General features: G+C 32.3%; 1 protein-coding gene across 7 annotated transcripts in view; it reads right to left on the reverse strand.

Annotated features, from left to right (window-relative positions):
• The window catches only part of LRP1B (LDL receptor related protein 1B), a 1,877,633-nt gene that overhangs the window by 1,373,274 nt on the left and 491,485 nt on the right, over positions 1-12,874 (reverse strand). The window lies entirely within an intron of this gene.

The following is a 12,874-nucleotide window of genomic DNA, read 5'->3' on the forward strand; positions in this document are numbered from 1 at the left end:
CTACATCCTGTGACCATATATATAAAATTATAGTTGACATTCATTAATAACCATGGCTCACATTTTAGTTTTTGATTTTGTGTTTCCCTTTAATTTTGTACAAACGGGATTAAAACCTCTTTTGGCGTTGGAACTAGCAGTGGATTTAGCAATTTACTGAACAAATATTAATTAAGTGTCAAATATGGGCCAAGATATTTTAGAATCTATAAATGTGAAACTGCTTATGTGAGCTTAGCTTTTATATAATCATAGCCTATGGATGTTAACAGACTAATACATTAGGTAGATGCTAATCAAACAATTACAAAAATATCTGTAAACCACTGTGTAATTAAAATTGCGATGAATTTTGAAGGAACACTAAATAGTTTCATGAAATAGACACTAGAATATTTAATCTAGAATTAATCTAGGCCAGAAAGACAAGAAATATATATGTTTACAAAAGTGGCATTTCAGCTGAAATCTGAAGAATGAGTGTAGTTAGGAAGACAAAAGGGGGAAGATTTCTTCATGCAGAGAAAATTATGAGTTCAAAAAAATGTACCCTGAAAGTATTTGAAAATTTTAAGAAAAAAAGATAGAAACCCACTGTGACTAGAACAACAGAGTGAGGGAAAAATGAAGATAAATATGGCAGGAAAGCTAGGTTAAGTACTATGCGTAATGTCTATCAATGAGTTCATTTATTGAAGATTCAGAATCTCACTCAAAAGAAAGTCTTAGAAAGTCAATACATTATTTTGACATTGAAATGATTTTACATTCAGAAACAAATTATTTTTACATTAAAAGTATGAAGGATTCCATGTTTAAAAAAAGGTGAGGAAACCATCAAAATGGAAGTGAGAGGCCATGCTATAGCCCTAGGGGAAGAAGTACCGTGGCTAAGATGTTAGCTGTAGAGTTGGAGAAGGATGGGTAAATAGAAGAGGTTTCAGTTAGTAGTATACGCAGTACTTGCTATTTACAGGGACAAGAAGTTATCATAGATAATTTCTGGTTTTCTGGTATCACCAGTTGGTACACCAGGAATAAGAATGACCAAAATTTCAGACCAAAGCCTATTAAGTCTGTGATAAATCTAAGTTAATAAGAGATCTGACAATAAATTTTGCAAACTTGTTGCAGCAATGTTGCCTTTTTTTTTTTTTTTTTTTTTGTATCAGAGGGATTGTTATTATGAATTTGTACCAAGTGGACAGTTACCAAGTTTACTATTTGGAAGTGCTGAAAAGGTTGTGTGACAAAGTTAGATGACCTGAACTTTTCACCAACAATTTATGGCTCTAGCATCATGATAACACTCCAGCTCACATGGCATTGTCATGAGGGAGTTCTTAGCCAGTAAACAAAGAAATGTATTGGAACACGCTCCCTACTCATCTGACCTGGCCCCTAATAACTTCCTTCTTTACCTGAAGATAAAGGAAATATTAAAAGGAAGACATTTTTATGAAATTCAGGACATCAAGGGTAATACAGCTCTTGATGTACCGTTTAGACAACAGCTCTAAGGGCCATTGCAGAAAGAGAATTTCAAAATTTCTCTAAAGTGTGGACTAGGCTCTGACATTGGTGCACAGCTTCCCAAGGGGAGTACTTCGAAAGTGACCATAGTGATATTTAGCAATGAGGTAATTGTCAGACCTTGTACATTATGTAGAAGATTGGTGATATCGTTTTGGAGATATAAATTTGAGAATTATTGGCATAATGATGAAGGTAAATCCATAGGACTGAATAAAATTACCAGGGAGGGAATGTGAGAGATAATCCTTATGAATTCAAATATGTTGATTTCAAGTAGAAGTAGAAAAGTCAGCAAAAAATTCTGACAAATAGTAGCTACAGTGGAAGGTGAAAAAAACTATATATGATAATGTCATGAAAATCAAGAACAAACAATATACCTGACAAAAGCTGTGACTCAAAAAATATGTTTTTTAAGATAAATGAACAAAACTATTCATCTGTATTAAATGTGCCAACAAGTCAATTAAGATGGGAACTGAAAAGCATCCATTGAAGTTAACATTACAAAAATCAATGATGACTTTACAAGAGTGTTTTTAGTAATATAGGTAGGGGAAAAGGGGGGTTAAGGATATCAAATCAAAATGGGCTAAAGGGTGAATGGGTTCCAGCTCATAAGACTAACCAAGATTAGTATCAAGAATATATATATATATATATATATGTATATATATATATGTGTGTGTGTGTGTGTGTGTGTGTGTATATATATATATGAATTAAGAGTAAAGCAAACAAAAATGTAACTAGATAAAAAAGTGGGAAAAAGTACAATCATGTAGTTCACAAAAGAGAAGGCTTAATGGCCAAAAGCATATGAAAAAATGTCCCACTAATAATCAGGAAAATGTGACAACACTGCAGTGAAATACTGTGCTTGGCAGCCTCCAACATGGCCTCTAATATACCTGCCTCCTGGTGTTTATGCTTGTGTATAATCCCCTTCTCTTGAGTGTAGACTGGACCTAGTCACTTGGTATTAATTAATAAAGTATGACAAAAATGATGAGATGTCTCTTTCTGAGATAAGGTTACAAGATAAAGTTACTTATAACTTCCCTTGTATGTATGCTCTCTGATGTCATCGCTTGTTTTGAGTGAAACTAGCTGGCCTAATGTCAGCTGCCCTATAGAAACCCATATATGATAAAGAACTGAGGGAGGTCTCTTCCAAAAGTCAGTGAGGATCACTGTACATCACCCACATTATAAACACAAAGAACTGAATATTGCTAATAACCGTATAAGTAAGATTAGGAGTAAATCTTTCCACAATGAAGCCTTCAGATAAAAGTTCCGACTAACCCGAGTGCTGCCTGTGTGAGAACCTGAGGCAGAGATACCCAGCTAAGCTTGCATTCATGCATCACAAAAACTATAAGATCAATGTTTGCTGTTTTAAGCCAGTACATTTTGGAGCAATTTTCTGTGCAGTAATAAATAAGAAACACAAGGACAATTTCATATTCCTCAAATAAGCCAAACTCTCAATGTTTGATTAAAACATGTGGTTAAGGATGTGGAGAAGAAAGGAATATCCATGTACTGCTGATATCAGTATAAATGTATCAAAGTTCAAACTCTTTGAAAATGATTGGATTATCCCTAGAATATTACAGATACTGCACACTTTGGCGACCAATACCTCTTCTAAAGAAAAAAATGCCACAAAAGCAAATAATAATAAACAAACATGATTATTGTAGAACTGTTTACAAGAGTGAAAACTGGACAATCTAAATATTCATTGATATGAGAATGAATAAACAAATTTTGATATATTCATGCTCTGTAACACTACATTATAGGTGTTCTAGATTCCAGGTATTAACTTATGTACAAAACAATATGAATACTTGAATATGATTTATGTAGATATAAAATATATAAACAATATCACATATCATTTATGGATATAATATTATAAAATATAAGATTTGAAGTGGAAATGGTACATATCTACTTCAAGATAATAGCCAACCTTTGGAATGAAGGGGTAGAAATTAAATGAGGGGTGATTTATTTGTACCCATAATATGATAATTCTTTGGAAAATGATACAAAGCAAATACGACAAAATATCAATATAAACTAAATGTAGAGGTGCATGGGTACATGGCTATGGGTTATATTGTCTCTGTTTTTCAGTTTGTTTGAAATGTTTTATAGTATTTTAAACTTTAAGAATTGTAAATCAGATTCAGGTACAGACAATATTTGTAGCAAACTTTTTCAAAAGCTTGATTCTGATAGAGAAGGGAACATTACGGATAGCTACTAAATTTGTGAGGTCAAGAAAGAAATTGCTTTTATTTTTCTTGTTATTTTTAAAACAAAAGAAACTAGAATGTGTGTAGATAATAATGAGGATGACTTGTCCTGAGAGAGACCTTGAAAGTCCAGTAAATAATGTGGATAAAGAAGAGAGCAAAGTAAAATTGCTGAGGACATAGGAAGAAATGGATGTAAAACTACAGTCATTCATAGGACGCACATTCCTCCTACTATAAAACAAGATGGAAAGACCGGACAAATACAGATGCAGGAGAAAAGAGTTCCAGGTTAAGACTATGATAAATTGAGAATATGATGCACATCCATAAAAAAATAGAGGCATCAGAAGTGATTGTTTGCAATTTGAGGAAGGTAATGAAGATATAAAACAGTATTTATAGAAAATGAGACCAAAAACTAAATAGAAAAATACTGCAAGATTTCTGGGTAGTGTTATGAATCCATTTGAATCCAGAGTATTATCAACCTTCCTAATCATTTATGAAATATGTGTTTGGAGGAATAACCAATAAATATACTTTTATTTACTAAATGAATTAATACTATAATCTAGTTGTTGGGGAAGATTAGGACGATATTTTTTGTCACACACACACACACACACACACACACACAGTTTTTATAACAGATTAAAATGTACTTAGATGCTAGTTTATAAAAACGTGGCCTAAGCAGATTGCCAATGCTATTGCTTTTAACCTTTCAAATGTTTTTTAATTGAAATATTGAAACATTGAGCCTCAAACCCAGTCATATAAGAGTAAACTTTTAATATCTTAAAAATATCATTGTTTAAAGTTCTTGTGTATTTTCTTAAAAATTGAAAAAGCAACCATCTGTATTAGACTCTTCCTAATACAGGGAGGACCTGGTTAATATAATAATAAATCGACCCTAGTTTTACAAATTATATAAAAGAAAAACACCTAAATTTTAACAATGTATTATTTTATCATTCTACATTTCCTTTAATTTCATCCGTATTAGACATCTATAAGGCATCTATATCTATTTTATCAGGACATTAAGATTTGTGACTAAATAAAATATTCTGGATTTTTGGATTTCTTGAAGGTAAGATTTGGGAACGAAATTGTCTAATACGGTAAAGTAGAACACTAGAACCAAGTGCATATTATTCTTAACTTGACAGAAGATGTAAAACGCAGCAGAAAGAATGCTCAATTGAGTCATTAAGTTCAAGTTCCTGTCTTGGCACTCTCCTGGTTAAGTCCCTGAATTCCTCTGGATGCCTTTGTCTGCAAAAGCAAAGGATTCAATTAAATGATCTCCCCAATCCTACTATTTTTTAAGATTTTACTCTTTTTCAGTTCAATAGAATTTGGGAAAGGAGAGTTCTAATAAACTGATAGACATTTCCAGTTTTCCACTACAAACTATGAAAGGGCCTCAACTCAGTCCCTGTGTGGGAAAGATTAACATCAGTGTCTTTAAATTCTGCATACTTGCTCTCTGTGTCCTGGTTACTTCCTTTCAGGTTCAGAGCAGGAAAAAATGCAGAAGGGAATGTGGATAGAAGTAAAAATCAAAATGAAGGAAGAGGGGGAAAAAAGCTAGTGTGTGGTCAATTTGGTGCCTTAACAGCACTGGGTGCTCTTCAATTTGGGGACATAATTTCCTGAAACAAAATGGGAGTGTTGATGAACCAGAATGGTGAGAGACTGGGTTGAGATGAAAGGTTAAAAGCAATAGCATTGACAATCTGCTTAGCCCATGTTTTTATAAACTAGCATTTAAGTACATTTTAATCTGTTATAAAAACAGTTTTAGAAAAATACAGAAAAGAAAATGTTCGGAAAATCAAAACAATAGATGGCAAAAAAGAATTTCTTGGAGAACATTAAGCAATTGGTCTTATAATTACCCTGTTTGATATATAATAGTAACAATTGACCTGGCATTCAGAAATTAAAGGAAGCATGAGAAAAACAACTTAATACTTCATAAATATATTAGTTGAATTTTGGTTCAGCTCTAATGATACTTCCTTTCAAAAAATATACTGTGCAAAACTTTCCCTCAACCTTCATATAATCAGGTTAGATGCTGAAGTTGGAAAAAGACTAAATATTTAGGAAACTTTTCAAGTACATGTGTCTTTTTAAAATGGTAAGTATAATTAAATACAATTTGCCTTGTGATTTTTTAGGGTAGGAACATTCTCTTACATAACTTAGTTGATTGGATAATATATTTAATGGGACATGTAACAGAATTGTTAATCAGTGCTTTAAAACAGTGTTAAACAAACTGTTGTAAATAAGAAGTCAGATAAGAAGGTGTTTTTTTTTGTTTTGTTTTGTTTTATTGTTTTGTTTTAACCTGGAACTTGATGTAAGGTTTCTCTCCTTTTTTCACATTTAGATTCAGTGTTTGGTGCATATTATTTACTTACAATTATTTCTTGGGTAAATGTGGGTGAGAAGCTTTGCCGGTCTTTGCACTCTGTATGTGTGAGGTGGACACAAACCCAACAATTCTAGCTAGTGCTTGAAGCTGAAAAAGACAAGATAAAATTTCTCCCCTGGAGTGTCCAGAAGGACGAAGCCCTGCTGACACTTTGATTTTAGCCTCCAGCAGTAGAAAACTAATACATATTTTGTACCTGGAAGGTGCTGCTAAAATAAATACATAAAAATGTGGAAGTGGCATGAGTTGAGTAATGGGAACAAGCTAGAATTTTGAGGAACAATGATAGAAAAAGGTACTACTTCCTTGAACAGACTGCTAATAGAAATGTGGATGTTAAGTAAGCTGCTAGTAAGGGCTCAGGGGAAAGTAAGGAGCATGGTAGAGGAAACTTACATTATCTTAGAGAATACTTAAATCGTTAAAAATGAACTGTTGGTAGAAATACATATGTTAAATGTGTGTTTCTGGAGAGAGCTTAGAAGGAAATGAGGAATGTGTTACTGAAACTGGAAGAAAGGAGATCCTTGCTACATAGTAGCAGGGAGCTTAGCTATACTGTGAGCTCCAGATATGTGGAAACAGAATTTATAAGCAATCCATTCAGTTATTTAGCTGAGGAGATTTTCAACCAAAGTGTTGAAGGTGTGCCTGGTGTCTTCTCACTGCTTATAGTAAAATGCAAAAGAAAATAGATAAATTCAGGAAAGAACTGTTCAGCAAAACAAATTAAACTAGTACTTGATGATTTAGAAAATTACCAACTTATCCTGATTTCAAAAGATTTCACCATTAGGAGATTCACTGTCAGGAAAAGTTGCTCTAGAATCGAAAGCAATAGGTGTGTCTCAACAATCTTCTGTTAGTGCCTTCAAAGGATAAAAAAATGCAGAGTATTCAATCACTAGAGGACTCTTTGAAGAGATTAGGTATGACCTTCAACCATCTCAGCAGAAGCCAGGAAGAGAGATGGGGTTATTTACAAAGGATCTGTGGAGGAGACTTTTGTTTAATGAAATTAATCCCTGTGATATATATGGGAGAACTGCAAGGTTCTTGAGAATGTTATATTAGCAGGAATACTGCCAGCTTGAACTAAAATGGACAGAGAAAGGATAAAATTAAAGAAGGCTGTTAGACCACTCCAAAATTACAAAGGCAAGAAAAAGACTGCAAGACTGATAGAACTTCTCAGCTGCAAATATACACTATCCTTCAAAAAAAAAAAAAAAAAAGGGAAAATGACTCAGGTGGCATATCAGGTGGCAGGCGCAGATGGTAGAGCCAACAGCCACATACCATTCCCAGGTTTTAAAATCTAGTGGATTTTGCCTACTTGGATTTCTAAATTTGCTTGGGACCAGTCACTCCTTTATTTTCTTTCATTGTCTCCTCTTGTGAATGGGAATATCTACAACTTGCATCTTATTTTCGTCACACCATTGTATTTTGGGAGCAGAAAACTCGTTTTCTATTTTTAAAAGTCCACAGATGGAGAGAAATTTTGCCCTAGGATGGAGCAGACCATTTCAACTATGACTGAATTCCATGATTTAGATGATGAGATTTGGGTTTTCTGAACCGATGGTATTCAGATGAGATTTTGGATTTTGAGTTGTAGTAAATTGAGACTTTTGGCAATGTTGGGATGGGTTAAATGTATTTTGCATGTGAATGGATGTGAATCCTTGGGGGCCAGAGGGTGGACTGTGCTAGGTTGAATGGCTTATACTCTGGAGCCTGTGCATGTTATCTTAACGACAAAAGGACTTTTGCACATGTGACTAAATTAAGAAATTTATGACAGGGAGATTACCCTTGATTAGCTGTGTGGGTACAATATCATCACAAGGATCCTTAAGCAGTTATTAATACAGAGGAAGTTCAGATAGATAGAAAGGCAACATGATGGCAGAAGCAGATATTAGAATGAAGTAGCCATAAGCCAAGGGAAGCTAGTAACCTCTAGAAGCTTGAAAACACAAGGAACAGATTCTTCCCCAGAGCCCCTAGAAGAAACCAGCCCACTGACCCTTTGATTTCAGCCAACAGCAATAGGGAACTAATGCAATGCATCCTTCCCTGATCCATGAAACCCTCAAAGATGACTATTTTCACATATTTACAAATCTGACGTACAGTGTACTCCAATTAAAATAACATTGAAAAATATTTAAGTACATATAATGCATTAATATTTATCCAAGTAAGTTATCAGGTAAGCATTAAATGTTTCTATAGGGAAAAATAAATGCCAAATGATTTTGTTACATCTAGAATCAAAGAGAAGCACCAGGATATAATTAACAAAAAGTTCACATTATATTTATGATTCTCTGAGTTGGCAATTTAAGGTATTTTCATGGTGATTATGTTTTTCTTCATAATCTCTTACAGAAGCAATGCTCTGCATCTGCTCTTCAGAACCCAAAATATTTTAACTGCTATTTTAAAATAAGATATATAAATCTTAAAAACCTCATTATAATTCACTTTAACTTATAGCATAAATATAAATGCAGAAATAAAATTAAATAAATAAATAAACAAACAAACAAATAAATAAATGTTTGGACCTATCCTGTTTTAATAATTATGATGACCTATATATGTTGAAGATTGTCCCCATGTTATAGAAATTGTTGTATGGTATATATACACATTACCGTTTGTTCTAACAATGACCTACGGCACGAATATTATTATTACAGCTGTTTTACAAAGAATTTTAGTTATATCCCCATAGCCTTATAGATGTCTATGGTAGTTGTCAGCAATGGGCCACTTCCATCAAAGCTCACAGATCATCTATTATGCCATGTGACTTCTCTCTGAATCTGGAAAGGGCTTCTGTCATCATCTCAAAGAATTCATATTACCCCAATATGAATAAAGAGTATCATTTTAAAAATATGAAGAAAAAAACCACACTCTACCTGTGATTAAATAGAATAAGTATTATTTTCCCAACGTTTGTTTAGTTTTAATACATTATGGGCAAATGAAAGAAAACACTAAACAAAACTCAGTTCTAAAATTTAGTCATATTTTGTCATAATCAGGGAAGTCACGGTTGGGACAATATAGTCCACCAAATTTAAGATGCTCTAGATAAAATTAAAAGGTTAGTGACTCAATGAAAATCTGATTTTGTAATGATTACTTTATTAAATTTCATAATAATTTTGTGAGACTAATAAGCCAAACAAACATTCCGATATTAAAGATGAAGGAAAAGTTCCAAAATTTATGAGAAAGCAATTCTACTGCATTCTTATTAAATTTTCTATATAACCATGTATTCATCTTACAGTTTTTAACAGAAAAAAAAGTATTAAATTATTTTTCACTTTTACAACATCTTCATATTTAATAGCTGCCAACCCTTGACTACATAAAGTAAGCTGAATAAGAGGTTTTGTTTGTTTGTTTGTTTTGCTTTGTTTTTTAAGGTAGAGGAGTAAACTGTCAATGGATTGATAGCACACGTCTCCTGTGATTTCATTTAATCTCTTAAAATATAATTTAATTTCTACCTTTGAGATATAGATCAGTATATATATATATATATATATATATATATATATATATATATATATATATATATATATTTTCCATGTAAAGCATTTCACCAATTCTGCTGTCTAGAAAAGAGTCTAAAATGATCATTTCTCCCAACTTAACTTCAAAGGTAAGACCTCTGGTAGAACTGACTTGGCATATTTACAGGTTATGGTTAAGAGAGTTAAAATAGTCAGTAGATGATTCAGGAATCGAGATATTTTTTAAGTAGAGGCACTTGAATGCTGGGTACTGTGTTTGGGGAAGTTCCCTATAAGAACACAATGATATACAACATGATTTAGGAATTCCAAATTTTCTGTCAATTTTCTTCCCAACACAGTGTGTCACTCTTATTTTGTACATATATGTATATACATACATATATATACACACATATATATACATATATATACACACACACCTGTATATGTACATATATATGTACACACATATCTAGATATCCTCATACATAAATTCTATATACATAAAGTATGTTTTCTTCAAGTGTTTATATTAATAATAATACCCAGTAGCTACTGAGCAAGAAATATGCCCTAACCATTGGTCTATTCTATATAGATTTATATATTTAATCCTAAAAACAACAGGTTTGTTCTGTTAGTATGTCCAATTTAGACTAGGAGGGAAAAAACTGAGACAGATATTAAGTAACCATTTTCAAAATTAAATAAAAAATAAACAGTGCTACAGAAATTTGAACCAAAGCAACGTGTGGACAGAAATCATCATTTAATCTTCACAATAATGATGAAAGTAAAATTATATAACTCTTTTCATAACTAACAAAATTGAGGCACAGAGAGTTTAAATCACGTATGGAGAGTCAAACAACTGGGAAGTAGTACTATGAGAATTTCAAACCATGTCATGTGATTCTAGACTTCAGATTTATCCGTTTCAATATATTGCCACTTTGTTAGATATTTGACTTTTTAGAACCATTGAATGCACAAAACAATTACATCTGTTTATCAAAAAACATTTAATCAAGAGTCCATGGAAGTAAGCATGGCTACCAAATACCTCTCCTTGCTTTATCTAGGATGGATGAGTAATCATAAAATACTAATCTGCTGACTGATAAATCATTAGCCTATCAGCTTACTCAGGCAACTGTATGTGTTACACAGTGCACATACAGTTTAAGATTATGTCTGGTCCGTTGATTATTTCCAATTCCTTCTCCCTTAACTGTCATTTCTCATAATAAAACAATAGAATTAGAATCTACTCTAGAGGCTATAAATTAAAGTGCTGTCTCACCCTGTTTATAATCTAACTCTTCCCTAAGGAATTTCCTGGCCTAAGCAAAGGTGTTGCAAAAACTAACTTCTGTTATTAAATTTCTTCATCTTTGAAGCCATATTTGCACGTACGGATAAAATGCATTATATGCGCTAACCAATGTTCTAGGCACTTTGTATATATCACTATTCTTCACCATACAATGCAGCCAAGGAGATATTCCCTTTTACACACAAGAAAAACAAATTGTAAGGATAGGTAACTTAGCCAACATAGACTAGCTAGTAAATGGTAGATTTAGGATTCAAATTCAGGTCAGTTTGTCTCAAACGACTATCTCATGTCCACTTAATCACACAGCTATACAAAAAACACCAACACATTCCATTTTGCATCTTAAATAAAACTGAAAACAATTCAAACACATCAATGACAAACACATACAGGATGTGTATCCTTTGGTGTGTAACTATTACTTTTGGTATGTGTCTCAATTGCTCGTTTGTGCTATATGCATATGAAATAATTTATTTAGAGAAACATAACTCACTGTAACGATAGGCATCTCAAGGTCTTTAAAAAACAGATTTTAAATGACATAAAAGTTTGTTTTTCCTTCCATTTTATTTTATGATGAATCCAATTAATTCCGAAAATGTAATATTTTTCATAAAAACTTAGAAAACTTCTTTTGATAGAAGTTTAATTTAGCACACCGTTAAATTTTAAGCCAGCAAAACATTTCCAACTGACAAATGTCTATTTTAGCAATAGAATAAACACCAGTCAGCTGACTTATTTTTAAACTAGCTGTGAAAATTTGTTATGAAAATATCATTCCTGTTTCCAGTATAAAAAGACTGATTGAAATGTAAATGTCTATAAATTTCTGATAGCTACAATAAATGTAAAATATGGAAGGATTAACAGCATTATCTACTCTTGTAAACACTTGGAAGACTTTAATTTTACAAAGGCTACAAGTCTTTCACAAGGTAAACATAGTAATGCAATAGAAAAAAATGAAATTTCTGCTATTATTAGTTACATTCTTTCCTACATTATACATTGATTTATGCTTTTACCAAAATTATTTCCTCATAAATTTTAATACATTGCTTAAAGGCAAAAGAACGATTTCCAACTGTTTTTTCAGTCATCTTTATCTTTCAAATATTTAGAACATAAATTAGGAGAAAATGATTATCTTGTATTTTACTATGCTTGTACAAGCAAGCTGTTTCTTCGTATTCCAATTAATTATGTCCCTATGAATTTTTTAGTCCATGCTGTGGTACCAGTGTCCATATGTTCACATTAATTCAATCTTTACAAGGAAAAATAAGCTAAATCCAGAGAAAGAATTACACAGATAAATTTATATATCTAATTGAATGTATAAATAAATTAGTCATGGGAACTCTACGTTTTTCCAACATCAGTTTGCATTTCTATTTTATAACCTGGCTTTTATGGAAGAACATCCAGTAAAAATGTAGTCAATTGCCAATAAATAGAGAAACACTATGCTAGGTAACAGTGGTATAGATTTGGTTAGCGACATCAATAGTTAGGGAGTTTATCATGACAAATTGCATAATTTTATAATATTTTTGAGCCTAAAACTGGTAGAACTCTAATTCTGATATCAAACTCTGAGATCACATTTATATCATATTCTGATATAAAATGTTAAATTCTAGAGACAGGTTTTAGCCATAAAACAAAAGTAAATAAATGTTTCCCTGCAGTTTCATTCAGTTAGTTTGCAGGCAGTTGG

Source organism: Rhinolophus hipposideros, assembly GCF_964194185.1.
Source record: "Rhinolophus hipposideros genome assembly, chromosome: 6".
Lineage (NCBI taxonomy): Eukaryota > Metazoa > Chordata > Mammalia > Chiroptera > Rhinolophidae > Rhinolophus > Rhinolophus hipposideros.